This window comes from Oncorhynchus masou, chromosome 28 (assembly GCF_036934945.1).
Source record: "Oncorhynchus masou masou isolate Uvic2021 chromosome 28, UVic_Omas_1.1, whole genome shotgun sequence".
NCBI lineage: Eukaryota > Metazoa > Chordata > Actinopteri > Salmoniformes > Salmonidae > Oncorhynchus > Oncorhynchus masou.
Window position 1 is genome coordinate 30,102,887 of NC_088239.1, and position 6,000 is coordinate 30,108,886.

Genomic DNA, 6,000 nt, shown 5'->3' on the forward strand with positions numbered 1-6,000 from the left:
TCTCTGAATAACGTGCGCCACGACGATGTGCAGGCGGACAGGAAGTGGCGCTATATAGACAGGCCAATTATATGTGACCGTAGAGACCATCCAACTGACTAGCATTGAACATGATCCTTGGGAATCACAGGCAATTTGTATCTCCTCCCAGGGAACTTTGATGTGAGCCTCCAACCACCTTGACTTCCTTTGACAAATAGGTTTGGTGACCTTTATGACCTTAGTTCACGTCACCGGGCAGCAACAGCTCCCCAAAATAGTATGACTTAGTTATGTCTAATTTCCATCCATTTTCACACATCATTATTTATTTGTCATTGTATTACTGTCATCACTGCTGTAGGAATGGCCATTATATATACTCCACAGTGAATCTGAGACATATTAACTGCTCCCACTGAATCTCTGCGATTTTTCATTCGTGAACACTGTCTCGGGAATAATGGTGATCTCAACACGCTCAGTGGACATGCTTTGAACGGACATGTTGAGAATTGGGCATTACATTTGTAACGTTAGGATTATAATGACGATAAGATTCCTAAGCTAGTTTCTGATCCCCAAACTATGTTAAGAGCCTTACTTGCACTGAAAAAAAAACGTACTTGCACAAGCAATAACGTCAAATCAGGCCATAAATATACAGTACGTTTTTTTTGTTCTATTAACATGACATTAACCTGAAAAGGTTCCGTTGCATAATGTCCTAGACTGCGTCCGAAATGCCACCAAATTCACTAATATGGTGCACTCCTTTTGACGAAGGCTCATATAGGGCTCTGGTCAAAACGAGTGCGCTATATAGGGAATAGTAAATAGTGTGCCATTTAGGACGCAGTCCTAGCCCGATGTGTCCTCCTGGGCAGGTTGTGGTAGTAATGGCTGCTGTCAAAAGCACTGAAAAATGCATTCTGAGCACACAGTCGGCAGGCTGACGCAGCGGTTCAAGCCCTTATGGAGCAAAGATTGCTCACAGGGGGGAAAAAAATGCGTAGATAAAAAGGACTGAATAACTCGAATGGGTCTGTGGTCAATGGGTGAGAATTGCAACCGGTGTTGTTGTCGAGGGAGGGGGATAGTGAGGGAGCAAGCAGGTAGAGACATGGGTAGGATTGGACCTTCGCCCCCGCTGTTTCTCATGATGATCACTCTCCTCAGAACACCTCAGCTCACTCCTGAATCAACCTGCATCCCTCTCAGAGAGAGAGAGAGAGAGAAAGAGAGAGGGGGGAGAGAGTCTCCTCCTGCTTTTATGTTTGTTCTCGTGAAAACCACAATCTGTAAAAATGTGCAATTGCAATGTTTTCTTTTATTCTCTAATCAAAGTTGATTTCATCATTTAGAGTAAGTTAAACAAGGTCCATGGAGGCAACAGATGAGTGGGGGGCCAACAGGGGGCACTGGGGGGCCAAGCCATGAGATTGGAGAAATGTGCTGAATTAGATGGACACACTCCTTTGACTTCATTATCATCTAAAACTGTGCAATAGAGAATAGAGTGAAATATGTTGCCTCTTTTTATACGTATAGAAATGTATATATGGTGTAAAAGAGGCTGTTGATGTCACTTTGTCCTCGTGTTCTATGCAGTACAGTGCTGACTGTGCCCAGGGTCTATTGAAATTCCTGCAGGTCTTTGACATCCAATCAGCAACTGATTGGCACCTTAGGCGGTGAAGCCAGTGAAATAATCACGAGGTGAAGAAGTGGAGTGGGCTGTTTCCAGGGCCCCTGCCATCAAAGAGTATTCATAGCTTGCGTGCCAAATGGCTCCCAGTTCCCTATATAGTGTACTACCTTTGACAAGAGGCCTATGGGTCCTGGTCAAAAGTAGTGCACTAAATAGGGAATAGGATGCCATTTGGGACACGGACCGTGTGATTTCTTCCCATCACCACGACCCCACAAGACAAAGATTCAGTTCGAAGGTGTAGCTGTAAATGGGAAATTTCAATGCACTGCTATGGATAGTCATAACACTATGAGGGGAACTGTAACGACAGCATATGGATACTGTCTGTGAAATTAGAAACTGTGCATCTCAAATGGCACCCTGTTCCCTATTACTATATAGGGAATAGGGTGCCATTTGGGATGCAAATAGGTGAATGGAGTGAACTAAGGCCTGGCAGGTTGACCTCTGTTTCCTCCAGGCCCGTCTGTTACTAATGGAAACAGCAAGCCTAACATTTACCTTCCCCGCAAAGACTCTGCCTGCCAGACACAATGAACCCTGCACAGTAACATGCATAAACCATGAAGGGAATAACATACTCGTCTCTGAGGAGAGTCATGACAAAGCACGAAAAGAGAGAGCCAGAGAGAGAGGAGGAGAGGGGAGAGAAAGAGAGAGGGCAAGAGAAGAGAGGAAAAAAAACTGTTCCTAACTCTTTCTCCTTCTCCTCAGTGGTGACAAAGATTAATTAGGCAATGAAAGACTGGGGACGCTTCAACAGCATCCGACCCTCCGACACCAATTAGCAGATTGATTACGTGGCTGAGAGGAGCGGACGCTTGTCAATCAGCGCCATACAAGGGGAGCGACAGGAAGGACGGACCTGGAATGCCGCACGAACAAGAGGGACGTCTCAGGAGCACCAAAGAGATGCGTTGATCCATAGGGAAGCTGTGCGCTCAACACTACCACAACACAAAAAAACACTCTACCACCAACAAACCCACAAATTGCACGAAAACAATTTGAAACACACTGGCTCAGTACGTTGATAGCATATATACCTGGATGGGATTGTGACCATAGAGGTTGCGAAGGACGGTGTGTGTTTGTGTGCGTGTATGCATGCATTTGTGTGCATGATTGTTGTCGTTGTATGTGTCGAACTGATTTGTTTTATCCTGGCCAGGTCGCAATTGTAAATGAGAACTTGTTCTCAACTTGCCTACCTGGTTAAATAAAGGTGAAATAAAAAAATAAAAAAATAAAAAAGTGTGTGTATGTGAGTGTGCAACGTGCTGCTATGGATAGTTCACCTTCATTTAGGACATTCCAGGCAAGGACATCAAGTAAATAAACAACCAGCGCTAAATTTACTGCTTCCTGTATCTAATCAAATCAATAATATTTATAAAGCTCTTTTTACATCAGCAGATGTCACAAAGTGCTTATACAGAAACCCAGCCTAAAACCCCAAACAGCAAGCAATGCAGATGTAAAAGCACAGTGGCTTGGAAAATCTCCCTAAAAAGGCAGGAACCTAGGAAGAAACCTTGAGAGGAACCAGGCTCTGTGGGGTGGCCTCTTCTGGCTGTGCCGGGTTGAGATTTATAAGAGTACAAGGACATTAAGGCCAGATCGTTGTTCAAGATGATCAAACATTCATAGATGACCAGCAGGGTTAAATAATAATCACAGTGGTTGTAGAGGGTGTAACCAGTCAGCACCTTGACTTTTCATAGCCAAGCATTCAGAGGTTGAGACAGCAGGTGCGGTAGAGATGGAGAGAGGGAGGGAGAGAGCGAGAGTGAGAGCGAGGGAGAGGGAGAGGGAGAGGGAGGGTCTCAAACAGCTGGTCTGCGGGACAAGGTAGCACGTCCAGTGAACATGTCAGGGTTCCATAGCTGCAGGCAGAACAGTTGAAACTGGATCAGCAGCACGACCAGGTGGACTGGGGACGGGGACAGCCAGGAGTCATGAGGCCAGGTAGTCCTGAGGCATGGTCCTAGGGCTCAGGTCCTCCGGGAGGGGAGAGAGAAAGATGGGAGAGGTAGAGAGAGCATGCTTAAGATCACACAGGACACCAGATAGGACAGACTGACCCTAGTCCCCCGGCACATAGACTATTGCAGCATAGATACTGGAGGCTGAGACATGTGGGGTTGGGGAAAACTACCACCGGGCAGGGCCAACCAGGCAGGATATATGGGTAGCCGTTTGATTAGCAGTTCAGAAGTCTTGTGGCTTGGGGGTAGAAGCTGTTAAGAAGCCTTTTGGACATAGACTTGGCGCTCCGGTACCTCTTACCATGCGATAGCAGAGGGAACAGTCTATGACTAGGGTGGCTGGAGTCTTTGACACTTTTTAGGGCCTTCCTCTGACACCCCCTGATATAGAGGTCCTGGATGGCAGGAAGCTTGGCCCCAGTGATGTACCGGGACGTACGCACTACCCTCTGTAGTGCCTTGCAGTCGGAGGCCGAGCAGTTGCCATACCAGGCAGTGATGCTCTCGATCAGGAAGATCAGGAAGATCATGTCAGTGACTCAACCCACTCAAGTCAAGTATAGCGAAAAAAAGCCTGGCACGATGTGACACACCCCTCCTAGGGACGGCATGGAAGAGCACTAATGAACACATTAATGAACACAAGCCAGTGATTCAGCCCCCGTAGTAGGGTCAGAGGCAAAGAATCCCAGTGGAGAGAGGGGAGCCGGCCAGGCTGAGACCGCAAGGGCGGTTTGTCACTCCAGTGCCTTGCTGTTCACCTTCGCACCCCTTGGCCAGACTACACTCAATCATAGGACCCACTGATGAAATGAGTCTTCAGTAAAGACTTAAAGGTTGAGACATAATCTGTGTCTCTCACATGGATAGTCAATCATCAATATTTATTGACAGATCAAACAGCAGATCTCTTTGTTTCTTGGGACCTAGAACTAGCATCTCTGTTTTGTCCTAGTTTAACCTGTTAAATCTATGGGGGCGCTATTTCATTTTTGGATAAAAAGACGTGCCCGTTTTAAGTGCAATATTTTGTCACAAAAAGATGCTCGACTATGCATGTAATTGATAGCTTTGGAAAGGAAACACTCTGAGGTTTCCAGAACTGCAAAGATATTGTCTGTGAGTGCCCCAGAACAGGAGCTACAGGCAAAACCAAGATGAAACTGCAACCAGGAAATGAGCAGGAATTTTGAGGCTCTGTTTTTCATTGTCTCCTTATATGGCTGTGAATGCGACAGGAATGAGCCTGCCCTATCTATCGTTTCCCCAAGGTGTCTGCAGCATTGTGACGTATTTGTAAGCATATCATTGGAAGATTGACCATAAGAGACTACATTTGCCAGGTGTCCGCCCGGTGTCCGCCCGGTGTCGAAATTGTTGCGTCATTTTCAGCTGCTGGTATTTTTCCATGGGATTCTGAGACGAAAGCAGGCTTCCACGAACGGCATATCAATGAAGAGATATGTGAAAAAACACCTTGAGGATTGATTCTAAACAACGTTTGCCATGTTTCGGTCGATATTATGGAGTTAATTTGGAAAAAGTTTGACGTTTTGGTGACTGAATTTTCGGTTCGTTTCGGTAGCCAAATGTGATGTACAAAACGGAGCGATTTCTCCTACACAAAGATTCTTTCAGGAAAAACTGAACATTTGCTATGTAACTGAGAGTCTCCTCATTGAAAACATCTGAAGTTCTTCAAAGGTAAATGATTTTATTTATTTGGTTTTCTGGTTTTTGTGAAAATGTTGCGTGCTAAATGCTACGCTAAATGCTAAGCTAGCTAGCAATACTCTTACACAAATGCTTGATTTGCTATGGTTCAAAAGCATATTTTGAAAATCTGAGATGACAGTGTTGTTAAGAAAAGGCTAAGCTTGAGAGCAGGCATATTAGTTTCATTTCATTTGCGATTTTCAGAAATCGTTAACGTTGCGTTATGGTAATGAGCCTGAGGCTGTATTCACGATCTCGGATACGGGATGGGTAGTATCAAGAGGTTAAAAGTAAAACATTTGCCGCCATCCACTTCCTTATGTCTGAAACACAGGCTTCCAGGGTAAGCAATTCTGGGGCTTCACCATGTTTCATCGAAATGTACAGCTGTGTGTCATCGCAGTGAAAGTTGACATTGACATCACCAAAAGGTAGAATATATAGTGAAAACAATTGTGGTCCTAAAACAAAACCTTGATGAACACCGAAACATACCACTGACTTGTCAGAGGACAAACCGTCCACAGAGACAAACAACGGGGGGGCTATACATTCTGTGGAAAATAATGAACGACGTGGAGCTGACCTTCCATGGAGTAGCAT